The following is a 13582-nucleotide window of genomic DNA, read 5'->3' on the forward strand; positions in this document are numbered from 1 at the left end:
AAATGACTTCACGTGGGAGATGAAGGTCACGATACAGGTTCACCAGTCCTGGGAAACGGAGCTGACACAGCGCTTTCCCCTGAATTGTAAGGACTTCTGAAAATTAGAGGGCTAAGGGTAATAAGGCCACTCTGCAATAGCATCCAGAAGGAGGTATCAGTCAGGCTGAACTGTGCAGCTCTGCGTGGAGACAAAAGCCCATCTCAATCTTCATTAGAAGCATATTAAGTCTCCAAGCGATTTCCGCTTTGCTGACCTCCCTGCTGGACCCACGGGCCCTGAGTTTGAGCTGCAGAGACTGGATTCCCATTCTGGTGGCAATGGCATCGCATCAGGGCAGTCCCAGACACCAAGACAGGTGCTGTATGGCCACAGCTCTGGCTGGTCTGTTAATTGCATCCAACTCTTATTTGCAGATGTTCTCCTCACAATTAACGCTTGGGTTTACTGAGAGCTTTTAAGAGGCAGCAGGGCACAGCTGTGATCGAAACGAACTGCAGCGTGAAAATGCAATATTTTTAATGGAGCTGATGTAGGCAGTGTTTTGCAATTCTCTGGCACTTTTCAGCAAAATATCACGTTTCGCATGTTGAAATAGCACCCGTTTGCTGCACCTGCTGCAACAGAAGTGCTGCATGGCCCTGCATGCGTGAACTCTGTCTTGTTACAGCACAGGCTCCACTGAATGTGGCCATAAACAGCACTTAGTGATGCATAATATATGAAAATGGCTCACGCTGAGCTTTTAGATACAGAAGGATTATTATTATTATTATTTTTTTTTTTACAATACTATTACAACATTCTCCTGCAGCCATGGAAGCAGTGTCATAAATATTTAAAAGGAGGTTTAAAAGACCCAATCTGTGCAGACTGAATATTTACAGCCCCCAGAACCCTGACCTTTAGATTTAGGGTAAGGCACACATAAACCAGCCTTATTAAGCCGTACACTGTGGGTCAGCCCGGGGATCGGGTCAGAACTGAAAGCTCCTCCTGGGTACTTAGCATTTTGCAAGTTCCCAGTGGCAAACAAGCAGAGTGCAATGAAGAATGACTCTATTTGAAGCCTGGTGTTGGGGAAGAGACGGGGCACACAAAGGCCAGCAGGGCGCAGAGATACCTGGTGCCAGCCCAAGCTGTCCCAAGAGAGAATATAATTAGCATTGGGGTAAATCAAAAAATATTGGCCATGGTGTTGGATGCAGAGAGAAAATGCAACACTGGCTGCTCCCAGAGGAATCACTTGTAATTTCAGAGTTTGTCTGGCCTTTTATTTCTTGGATTTGTCCCTCTATAGCGCTAAATCCCCGGTTACACAGAGCCGGGTGTGTTTGGCTGAATGAGGACCTCTTTGCCTTCATTCAGGTTTTTCTAGCAGACCCGCTGCAGCTAAATACTTCAATCAGAGCCAATCAGAGATTTTCAAAACCACCATGCCTCCCAGCTGGCACATCTTTTTTTTTTTTTTTTTTTTTCCTCCTTTTTTTGTTCTGTTTCTCGAGAATTATGACTCACGCTCCGTGTTTTCAAGTTAAAGCCTTGCATTCCCTCTACACCCTCAGCCCGGTGCCTTCCTCCTGCAAATCCCTGCCTGAGATGGAGCCAAGTGGGGGGCAGGAGCTGCAGGGACGCAGGGTTTGGAAGGGGGGATGCAGCCGAGGGAGCGCACAGCATCCCTGTGTTTTTGGAGCCAGGCCTTCAGGAGCTCAAAGGCCCTTCAGATCTGTGCGTAGTCAGGAGTTTGAAATGCTCCTCTGATGTATTTGCATATTTAAAAATAAGGGAGAAGGCAAGAAGATAAAAGGGAAGAGTTTGCGCACGGCAGGCAGTGACCTGCTCACAGGGAACACAGAAAGCTGCTGAAAGCCCAGACAAGCCACTGGAAAACAAAAACTCCATGAATTTTATATCAATATTTTTTGCTTGTTCTCGGCCTGCTCTCTCCCTCTCCTTTTCCTGATTTTGTGCCCTTCCTCCCCCAGGAGATGCAACCCACCTCTGGCACAGCAATCTGCAGGCAGAGGGGGCTGTGCTGCCCCAGGGACGGGCATGGGGGGCTGCAGGTACCCAACAGGAGGCTGCGGTGGGCTGCTTGGGATCCTGCCATACAACCCCAAACCGCAAACCCACAGGGTCCAGAGCCCAGCGTGGGGTGTGCTGGGCAGCCCCAAACCAGCACTGGTTGTTGGCTCATGTGTACGTGGGGCCAAAAAGATGCGACCAACAGAGAGTCACCAGAAATTCGACATCCGTAATTCTCCTGGCGAGTCCGTCGTGGTGGAGGTGAGGGAAAACTGGCAGAGGCAGCGGGAAGGATGCGCAGGTTTCTGGCAGTTTGTGCTCCAGCTGGACCACGTGCAACACAGCCCATGTGTTCAATAACCCGAGCCCAGCGTGGATGAGCAAGGAGCAAAGCTAAAGTGCCACTTAGAGCGTAATGGGGTTGGTAACAAGTGCTGGTTGCTCGGGTTGGACGGTCGCGTTTTGAACTCATTTGCAGCGCGGTGCCAGATGAGCACCATTCAGGCACCACTCAGAGTCCTGCGGGAAGAGTTACTGCAGGGAGTGTTTGTGGCTGGGTTTTTATGTGCGCTGCCTTGTTTCCAAGCACAATTTTCCCCGTCTAGTCAGTGGCTGGTAATAATCAACAGGGCAAACATGCTCCTCTTGCTTTGCCAGTGACGGGCTTTCTGTGATTTGTGTCCATTTCTGTGAGGCGTCCCTAGCCCTCTGCCATATCACTGCATTAATCCTGCTGCTGCTAATAACCACCTACAAGGTGGACGCCACAAGTTCTCCAAGGGAATTGCACATCATTTTTCTGATATTCCCAGATTTGTTAGCTGGAATTGATCCTGCTGCTCCATTAGCTGGAAAATAAACAAACCCTCAGCCAAGCTGGCTGCGTGCTTATTGCTAGGAACCTGCTAGAAAAGACAAAAGATCCAATATTGCGATTAATAGGTCCACAGGGGCATTTTGAGAAGAGCTTCCATGTCCTCACTTCGCTCTGAACCTTCACAAAGCCTTCAGTGCTTCCTTCCAGCCCGAGCCAAAAGCTGCTGCAGACAATCCCTGTGCTCCCCAGGCTTGCTCCCCATGGGGACCCACCAGGATCTGCTTTTCTCCTCCTGTTAGTGTCCTCCCAGGACTGCTGACAGCTTGGAGAGTTGCAAGGGGAAGCGGGGACATCTCTCTGTCTCAGCTCCTTGCACAGACATCGGGTCAGAGAAGCCTTTCACCATCCCAGGCTCCAACCAGTCCCTTCATACTGGGAGCAAAGGAGCGAGCCTGGGGGCTTTAACTTGGGTCTTTCTCTACCTAACCCGTTTTTGTTATTTTTTGCAATCCCAATGAAATATCCTTAAAATCTCTCTTCCTCTCCACCTCGGATGGTGCCAGAGATCCCGGGGGTGTTGCTGGCACAGAGGCATCGGGGCTGCTTCGCCTGCTTCCCCAGGAAGCGCTGCCGCCTGCCAACCCAGCCAGAGATGGTTCCTGTAGCCCGGGGAGCCAGAAAGAGGAACTGCAATAATTCCTTTTGTATGTAAATACTTGGAAGGTGTTCAGATGAGCAGAGCTGCCTGGAGCACAGAAGGCCTTGGCACGTGTAGGAAGGATCCGTTAGTGGGGGTGGCCGTCGGACGGGCAGAAAGGGGTGCTGGCTTTTGGGGGGTTCACTCCTGCTGGGGTCCAGATCTCATCTGGGGTGGCAAAGGCAAGGATGAAATCTGCATCCCTGGAATCAGACCTGTTTGTGGTCCCGGGAGGATCTGTCCCCATCCTGTTGCCTTTGGAAGCCTCTTTGCAGAGGGGAAGATTTTCTCACAGACATCCAGAGGGTACCCCGGGGGGATTTTTGTCACCTGAGAATTCAGGAGCAGTCTCACTGCCTCGTTCCCTGGTGTGTTCAGCAAGCTTGCCTCCTGCCGGAGTTGATCTCACAGGCTTCCTTTCACCACGGGTCACCTCTGAGCCTGGTGGTCCCGGTGACAAGAGGGGACCTCAGGGACTTGCCTTGTCCCCAGGGGGCCCTCCTGGGCTTCTGCCCTCCGTGCTCCTGCTCCTGGGATTTCAGCACCTGCCTGGGACTGAGCAAGGAGCCGATGGAGTTAAGCCATTTGCAGAAGGCAGGAGGTTATATACATCAGCAGAGCAAACCTTTATGGGTGTTTGACTAGCAGCTCTTTGTAGGCACTCAGCACATTAGCAGGAACACTGCCATTTAGTGTGTAATCGTCAGCTTAAACCCTCTCCTTTTATTCCCCTCACTCTGCAATACCCAAAATAGAGCAATAAAAACCTCACCCAAGGGCGACCAATAATCACCGTTACCGTTTGCTCCTGATCCTTATGTGTTTGCTGCTGGAAAGCTGGCTGGGAGCACACCGAGGGCTTGTCTGTGCTGCCAGGGGGTGAGCAGCACAGGGACACCCCACATTGTCACTGCCCCCATTTGGGATGGCAACACCCCAACGGGGTAAAGGAGAAGGGGACTGTTTGGAGCAAACCCATCCAGGCCACCTGAAAAAACCTTTCTGGTTTGAAACTGGTCCCTCTTTGCTTTTCTGTCCGCAGGGGTGAGGCAGAGGCTGTGAAGGGAGCTGGGCTGGTGCTGTCCCTGCCTCAAAGGCTCTCCCATAGCAGCGGTTTTTAAAAATTAAATGCTGGCATCCACTTGTATTTGCATTGTGTAACGTCCTTACCCGATGCAATCACTTCAAATCACTGTTCTTCAAATCCTCTGGGGCAGCTGCAGCGAGCAGAGGGCCCGGGTCAAGTATAAACCTTCTGGTTTATTTGGGAACGCCTGTGTCGGTGTTACCGCTGCATTAATGAGCTGTGTAAATCACGGCCAGTTGTTAAATAACGAGGGGGGGAGGAGGGGAAGGCAGGAGGGGCTCTGCACCTTTTGCAGGCAGAGCTTTGCAGCTACAGGAACGAGCTGTGTCGGTGTTACAACTTGCCAGCTTGGAGGACATAAGTTTCCCATCCAAATATTGCTTCTTCAACGGCTTTTGCTGCTCTCAAGGGATCCTGCAGAAATTTGTAAAGCCCAACTTCAGCATGTCCTTAGAAGGGTTTTACAGAAGGCTAATATGAATGCAAATTTTGGTTATTAATAACAAGGCAGGGGGAGGCAGGCTGCTTGCCTTCCTTTTGAGGCTCTCCCTGCAAGGCTGGGATGCAGAGGTTGGATGCCTGTCGCTGGCTCCCAGATGCACCGCGACATTTCTGCTTTGCCCATCACCCTTTGGTCTGCACATGGAAAAAGCCCAGTCCCAAGAAGCATCTCTCACTTCTGCATAACACACTGTTATTACTTTAATATTAGAGCGAAAGACAGGGGGGAAGTGGGAAAACAGACATATGGCTTGGCTGTAATTGTATTTTTTTTCTGGCTGCCTCCCTTCCATCTCCGGCTGTCCCTAAAGCCAGCATCCTCTCCAACCTCAGAGCCTCACCAGAGTCCTGCAATGCAGACGGTCAGGATGGGTTTGCCACTGGATAGGATATTTTGGAAGGATATTTGGAAGAATAGGATGCTGTTTGCAGCCGGGTGGCACAAAGTATTGCAGACAGACCCACGATGTAAACCTGGACCAGGAAACATCCACAAACACACGCACCCCATGGTAAACAGCTGCTGGATGGATGGGGAGCATGGGGCTGGCACTCCGTTTTTGCCTAAGAGGCTGCTCATGACACTTGTAAATAGTTTATATTTCCTATCCATTTTATCAAGGAGACTTTATTTCCTCTGTGTTTTCCCTCGGCAAGATTGACATTCACATTTCTGGTGGAAGCGCTTCTTCACTTGCTGCAGATGTGCTGAAATCTTAATATAGCTTAAATCCTCTCCGCTCCCTTTCCTGAGAATACAAACTGGGATGCTATAAGGCAGAATTGTTATTTTAGTTACCACTCTCCTAAGTCACCTTCACAAATCTATCATAATATTCCTGCATACAGTTCGGATTGCAATGGTGTTTTGGGAGCTTTGAGTTTTGATGTGACAAATCAGGTGTGATTAAAAAAAAAAGTTCATGGCAACACCATCTATTGCAAAAAACAACAACAATAATAATATATATAAATAAGGGTTGTTTCTATAATGAGCTTTAAGTATTTCAGTATTATGCAGACTACTGGAAAAAAGCTGGTACGTACCATCAGCTGCATCCCTCCTGCAGAACCTGACGTCCTCACTTCCCTCCAGACTGTGGACACAGCCTAACGAAGGTATTGGTAAATGAACACATCACACTGGGAGACTGTTTGGTTATGGGTCTGGGTTGGCTGAACTCAAATATACTCGAAAAACTTTGGAAAAAATGGGGTCAAAAAGATGTGGGTTGGGCCCACTGCTGATAAAAGGGATTCAGGTGTGGCTGTGAATCATCCCAAGGCACAAACCTGGCTTATTGGTAACAAAACACCTGCTAGAGAGACATCACCTGTGCATTGATCTGCAGCCTTCCCCAGTCTGGCCTGAAACACCCTGCTGAAAACAGGAAGAAAAATGTTAGGTGCACCCAGCAACACTGGGAGAGAGTTTTCCCTCTCTCCTTTTTCTCGGTGTCAGATCATTTGGATCGTTCACGGGATCATTTAGATGGAGATGTGCTTGCTTGCACTTGGTCAGGTCCAGAATCAGTCATCCACAGGGTAAAGAGTGACAACATTTCCTGCCCACATAGTCTGCCATGTGAAAGAAATGAAGCTTACATGGTGCTTGGGCTGAGCTGATCTTTATTTCCTGGAAAGACGCATTTTCTGAGCGCAGCATAATTATTGACACAAAAGTTCAGAACCTTGCAGTGCAGCAGGGAGGGCTTCAAAGCAGGGCATCCCTCAGCACCCCCTTCCAGCCAGCTACAAAGATGATGACCCTCCAGTTTATGGCTGTGCCAGGGTTATGGGGTGTGTGTCGATGATCAGGCAGGGATGTGGGTGGAGGTATGGCCAAGGTGTGGCTGCTCATAGTCAAAAAAGGGGTTGGGAAAATGCTGCTTATTCCGGACAGCTCAGAGCCAGGCAGGGAAAAGCAGCTGCAAATAAAAACCCTTCCCATGTGTTTTGCCCTAGTTCCTGACCAAGCCAGCCTGCTGCTGCATCCCTGGATCCCTTTCCCCCAACAGCTCCCGAGTGAGGTGAATCAGTGTCTTGGGAAGGAGGGGGAAAGAAAACACAGGAACTGCAAAAGAAATTGGTTTCACCACTTTGCCCCTTGATTACTTAACACTGCTCACATGCCAAATTTCTGCAGAGAAGCCATCAGCACAAGAGCCATGGGTTGTGCTCCCCTGATTGCCTCCATCACGCCTGCACCCAGAGCAGGGCCCCCACTTGTTTCACTTGGCAGCCCCCGTGAAACCCAATCCATTTCCACCTCCGCTGGCCCACAGCCCTGCTGCACGTTTTCCTCCCTATTTCAAAGCTGACATTTGCAAATAGATGTATTTATACATAATCCCTTCTTCTGCTGAGTTTTTTTTTTTTTTTAACCGGGCTAGAACGAGATAGACGCTCATTTTTTTATTTAATAGCGAGATTCCATCAATGCCTCGAGCTGCACATTTTGCACCCGCAGGAGCCGGGTGTTTACGTGCTGGCATAATGAACCATCAGCTGCGGGGCTGCGGAGCGACAGGGACGTTCTGTGTGTTACGGCCTTTAGTGAAAACAGTCCCCAGTCAATAACTACTGATTTTCTCAGGAGGAGAAGACCCTATTTGCAGTTGATATTTTCAGGGAAACCGTACACTCAGAGCAGGGCAGTGGCACGGGGTGTGATGTCGCTGTCGGAAATAGCCAACGATCAGGCATTGATCTTCACCTAGATGTGGCTGTGTGGGACCAAAAGAGCTGGAGGAACATAATAACAATGTGATTTTCTATTTTCTCTGCTGAGATGAGTAGCTTTGGAGCTCCATTATCGCACCCCTTGTCTGTGATTTAGTTTGAGGGGTTTTTGCAATGTTTGATGCCAAATGCTGCTCCACATGCCCGGCAGGGAGCATCCTCAGCCCTGGAGCACACCGGTGGCAGAGGGACATCACCCTGAGGGCTCCCCTGCTCTGGACCCAACCTACCAGACATGAACAACATGTCTGGATGACACCCAAAATCTTCACCATATGAGCAATCCCGACACCTGCAATGGAGCAACAGGAAGGAAACTTTCCCCAACCAAGCTGCTGACAACCTGCTGCTCTGCTACCACCATCCTCGGGCAGCTCAGCCCCACATTTCAGTGGGAGCAGGGCCAGGCACTGAATTCGTTTTTTTACCAAAAAACCTGTATTTGCTGATGTGCTCTTACCAGAAGCGCAGAGCAAAGTTCAGCGTAATGCAGGGCTTAAAAATTCCAGCAGCTGTAAGCAGGAGATGTTTTGAAGTGTTTGATAAAAAATCTAGTCCTTGCTTCCAGGCTGGCAAAGTTTCACTTTATATTTTTCCCTCTACGGAAGATTTTAGAGTAGTAAGGATTTTAAATACATCCACATAATGCAGCTTCAGACAGCAAACAGGATTAAAACCCGACTCCAGAAAAGGAAAGGAAGTCAGATTACTCGTCAAAATTAAATTTGCCTTTGGATGCCATTACTTTCTACATTAAAAAGCTCTGGGGATTAGGAGATAAAAGAGCTAAATCCAATCTGGAGACAGGCTCAGAGGAAAATGTCAGCCAGCCGGTAATCCAGGCTCTTTTCTTTAATAGGATCCTCCCGAAGTCAAAGAAAGTGAGAATAATTATTTAATTCCATTTGGAAGCCGGGCTTCCTTATCGACCTGGCTCAGCACCACCGTCCCCGTGGTGCATCACCCGGTGGCCCAGCCCTTGCTGCTCCACGTGGTGCTGGCTTCGCCCTCCGTGCAAAACGAGCCCTGCAGCTGCCCCGTGCCCTCAGCACCAGCTTCCCAGCAGGACAGGGCCACCCCTGGCAGGTTCCCCTTTGTGTTTTGAAGCACAGAGCCAACCCTACAGCCTGCCCCAGCCATCCTCGCCCCCAAAAGACTGTAACCATGGTTGCAGAGCGATCTGCAGGCACGGATATCTGCACGGACACACGTGCACCGACACGGGGGATGATTTCATTCTTTGGTGGGGTACAAGAGCCACGAGGAGCCCCACGCCATCTGACGTGCTGGTAGATTCATGCCGAAGTTTTCTTTAATCCAAGCACCAGATGAAGCTCCTCGGCCACCACCGTGGATGAAAATCAGCGAACAATAAACATCAAAATGCCTTAGGGCTTCAGGAGAGACCTGAGGCGAGCAGCAGTGGTGTGCTCCGGTTGCCAAAGCCGGGGAGAGCAGGAGATGAGCTGTGCTATGGGGGCTCGGTTAATTAGGGCTCGGGTGACCCTGGGAGCTCAATAGGTGGGTGAGAAGCAAAAGCTTGCTATGAGAGTGCTATTTTTAATAGGAGAAGGAGAGCAGGAGTCTCTGGAGCTAGAGAGATCAGGCACTGGAGTTCAGCTGGATGCGTGTCAAACTGCAGGTCAAGAATTGTTTGTCCACAGACACTTGCTGCTCGGAAAAGGAAACAAAAAGAAGTGGAAAGAGGCGGTGGGGCTCTACCAGCAAGTAGGGAGAACAAAGGCTCCACCAGCCCCTGGTGGCTTTGGGTCTGGAAAATGCACCTGCTTGCACAGGGAGGGCAGCGGGGGGCTGCTGGGTGGTGCAGAGGGTACGAGACATTTACTGGGATGTTGTAGGGTCTGTGCAGGAGCAGAGCTTCCAATCTCCACCTCACCTCACCCACCAGCACAGCCAGACCCAGGGACCCCCCCCTCGCCTCCCATCCAAAATTAAAGACTTGCCTCTAGCCTTCAGCTCATCAAAATCATGCCCATGCAAATGGAAGGGACAGCGGGGCCAAGCGCAGCATCTTCAGAGGTCGTTTGCTTAAACCAACGCTCCCCCAGGCTCAAATAAAGGGGCAGTGAGGGAAAAAAATGCAGCAAGGCTGGTCAAGTGGATGCACTGGAGGGGAACCAAGCTGTCAATGAGGGTTTAATAACACAGGGACTGGTTTGGGTGATGTGTCCCCCCCCGGGGTGTCACTGCCAGTTGTATCCGTGCCAGCCCTGCCTGTGCCACTTTTGACAAAGCAAAGGTGGCCCGTCATGCCTGATGCCTTTTTTTTTTTTTTTAATTAAACTAGCTGTAGGGAAATATAACATTTTCCTTCAGTAATTCATCCCCACGGCTCCCCTATTTTGTCATTTTAATTAAAGCCAGCCCCAGCCACAGTTTGGATGTTTGCAGCGATTAGTATTAAATCAAGCTCAGGCCTCGGGGACTGGTCCCTCGTCTGCTTTTGGATGGGTTTTTACAGCAAAAACCACCAGGATCTGGGGCTGAGCACCTGAAAAGGGTGGCACAGCCACAAAGGCAGAGACCTGGGGCTTGGCTGGGGCAGGATTTTGCCCCGTTGGTGGTGCTGCCCCTGCCTCTGCTCACCACGGCCAGGCGCAACCGAGCTGGAGTTTCACCCCAGTACCCCAGCTGGATTCTCACCTTGACTGCTCACCTTGCATACACAGAGGGATAGAGAGCTGTTAGGGTTTAATATAAGGGAGGTGAAAGGGCTGGGAGCTTGGCTGCCACCCCAGCCCTGCCCATCCTTCCCTCCCCTGCAATCCCTGCCAGCACCTGCACCTCTTTCAGCTGGAATTCTCCTCAATGCCCAGCCCAAACCTGCCTTTCTTTGAGGTTAAATAATTTGCCCCCAGCTGCTTTGATCACTGTTGCTCTGTTAATCTTGAGTTATACGGTATTCAGAGGTTTTGTTAAGCCCACAGCCTCAGGGAGAGGTAGGTACTCGGGTCTCACATATTTCACTTTTTTAAAAGCTCTCATGTTAGCCTCGGCGGTGTCAGAGCAAAGGTGGAGAAGCGTGACCCATGAATCAGCTAATGGCTCAGAAACAAAGAGAGGAACAAAAGAGGAAAACACCCAGCATGGATTTGTTAAATCTAATTTCTTCTTGATTGCTTTGCCTGGGCCTGGTTCAGAGGATTTTGGGTGACCAGCAGAGCCCAGGAATTGCTGTGCTGCCAGGGCACAGCTCCAGCACTGCCACAATCTGAGTTTCACCCCCACCAGGGAGCAGCTGCTGGAGGTGCCCAGGGACAGATTCAGGTGCAAGCCCCCCCGGCTTCTTTCTGGCCCCCAGCAGATCCCCCTGGGGCCAGCACCCATCCCCACAACCTCTCAGGGGCTCAGCTCGTTTCAACAACCCAGCTGCTTGGGGGGAGAAGGCAGCAGAGCCCCACGCCTGCCCCAGAGCCTGGAGCCAAAGGGGGACCCAGGCTGGCAGCACACAGTTACCCCAGCAATAAAACCCTAAACAAACCCCAAATCCCTTGGCTGAAAGCATGCTGTGTGTGTACGAAGGTGAGAAAACTCCCCCAGGACGTCGGGTACCTTTGCTTGACCTTGCAGATGGGCACAGGAGGACGCTCGGCGCTCGCTGCGGCACGGGGGCGAGCGGTGGCCAAGGGGGGAAGCAAAAGGCAGGCAGCGCTGCCAGCTCTGCCCGAGCACGAGCAGATGGAAGAAACAGGAGGAAGCATGGCAGAGTGAGTCAAGACTGTGATTTTGCACAAGGGAAAACTGTTCCTCCCCACAGCAAAAGAAAATTAAAAAAAAAAAAAATGGTTATCTTGTCAACAAGTCTTCAGGATTCGTGCAGAACACGAGCGGGCGATGAGCCCTCGCAGGGACACCTGAAACAGCACCAGCTTTTTCTAGCTGGAATTACGCTGGTTTGGTAAAAACATACACAGAATTAAAAGCTATGGAAAGCAAGGGCTTCACAGCCAGAAGCAGGAGTAGTGCTTTGGTTTCGCATCCCCTGTGCAGTCAGAGGAGTAGAGCAGCTGCTGCCGCCCCCTGCTTCCCCCCACAGCGCTCAGCACCGCCAGCGAGCACCGACCCATGTTCCCTACCAGAGCCACATCCAGCACATCTGCCTCACCTTGACCCCTAGAAAATGAGATTGTGTGTCCAAAGAAGTCAAAGTCTGGATACAGGGACCCCAGAGAAATGGCAACCTTCTCTAAATGCCAAGTAAAAAATAAAAATACTTTGGTAACAACCCTAGCCTCAGAGGGGAAGGACCAAAACGCTTGCACTAACCAAAAGGTGCAGGAAGATCCTAAACCTCCTCTCTTCCACCAGACTTCTGCAGCCTCCTTGGTAATGACTTGGTACTTAATTAAGAGTGGTTAAAGTTATTCATCACACCTGACTCAGGCTTGTCTATGAGGAGAGAAGCTGCGGAGGCTTTGCACAGAGGAAGGTGGTTTAACCCCCTCCCTCCCCAGCATCTCCGAGCTGCTCCCTGGTCTCCTCTTGGGGCTCTGCACATCAGCAGCAGCCAGTTTCCAGGTGTTGGGAAGGCTGGGGCTGATCCAGGTCCATGTAGCACAAAACAGATCAAAGGACTGCAAAGCAAAGTGTTCATCCGCAGGAGTGCTGGGGCTGGGGAGCAGCAGATGCACCCCCAGACCTGGAGTGCAGAGCTGGGCACGCTGTGGGTTTGCAGTAAAACACCCTGTAACCTGCTCACTGACCTCCCTGTCCTGGGGTTTTGGGGTGAAGGGATGTATTGCACACATCCACACAGCTTTATGTAAGTGCTACAGAGACGCTTAAGAATAAATTAAATGCATCCAACTCCCCTCAGAAGGATGAATCAATCTCATTTGCATGTCTCACCCACAGCTCCCGAAGTGCTGATGCTGGGAGAAAGTTCCTCCAGTTTTCTTTTTTCTCCTTGTCTGTCCTCACACGCATTTCTCCAACCTCCCTCGTGTCTTGGACATGCCAACACCACGCTGCGAGGATGAGATGAGTCAAACCCCCTGGACGAGGGTGGGCACCTGCCCACATTTTACCACTTTCCTGAGGGTGTTTTACAAGCCCACAGCATGCTCAGGCTCATCTGCTCTGCTCATCCCTCCACGCTGCCATCCCCAGAGATTAAAGGCTCGTGGCCCTGGCTCAGGCTGCCCTGTGGGGTCGTCCCCTTGCTGCTCCCCTCCCACCCCACTCTAGCCAAGAGCTCACAAATTTCCAGTGGGCAAAGTGGGTTCAGTGATAGCAGAACAGCTCATGGTTGCTAAATGTGGCTGTTCTTGCACTGACCTGGCAGGAATCAGCAATCCTGGTTAAATTAGCACTGGGACATTGTTCCACTCTGGTGCTGCAGCCTGCAGCTACCTCCGACCAGAAAGGAGCTTCCATTGCCAGATATTTCACTGTCTTCCTACCTACCACATCGCCAGGGGGACCTGACCCCCCCATCAGCTACTAAAACAAATTCTGCAGAGATTTCAGGTGCAGAGACTCTGGGCTCCTGCGTTTTATCGCAAAGGAATCAGTTTTGCATTACAAAGGCCAGCAAGGAAACCTTTCAGTGCTGGGTCTGCACTTCTCCTCTTGATGCTAAGACAAGCTATAAACTGAGCTCACTGAAAGCCTAAAATATTTACTGATCATCCTCCTTCTGCTGGCCACGTGGAAGTAATTGCCATGGAGTAAAACAGAGAAGAGATCTCTT

At 50.7% G+C, this 13582-nt stretch overlaps 1 long non-coding RNA gene across 1 annotated transcript; it reads right to left on the minus strand.

Moving 5' to 3' along the window:
• Positions 1–953: 953 nt before the first annotated feature.
• LOC137842651 (uncharacterized) lies at positions 954–9561 on the minus strand. Its single transcript, XR_011089136.1, has 3 exons — positions 6733–9561; positions 6175–6508; positions 954–5876 (listed from the first exon to the last, which is right to left on the minus strand). It is a non-coding gene; the product is annotated as an uncharacterized lncRNA (long non-coding RNA).
• Between the last annotated feature and the right edge of the window lie 4021 nt (positions 9562–13582).

The sequence above is a fragment of the Anas acuta genome, chromosome 20 (genome assembly GCF_963932015.1).
Source record: "Anas acuta chromosome 20, bAnaAcu1.1, whole genome shotgun sequence".
NCBI lineage: Eukaryota > Metazoa > Chordata > Aves > Anseriformes > Anatidae > Anas > Anas acuta.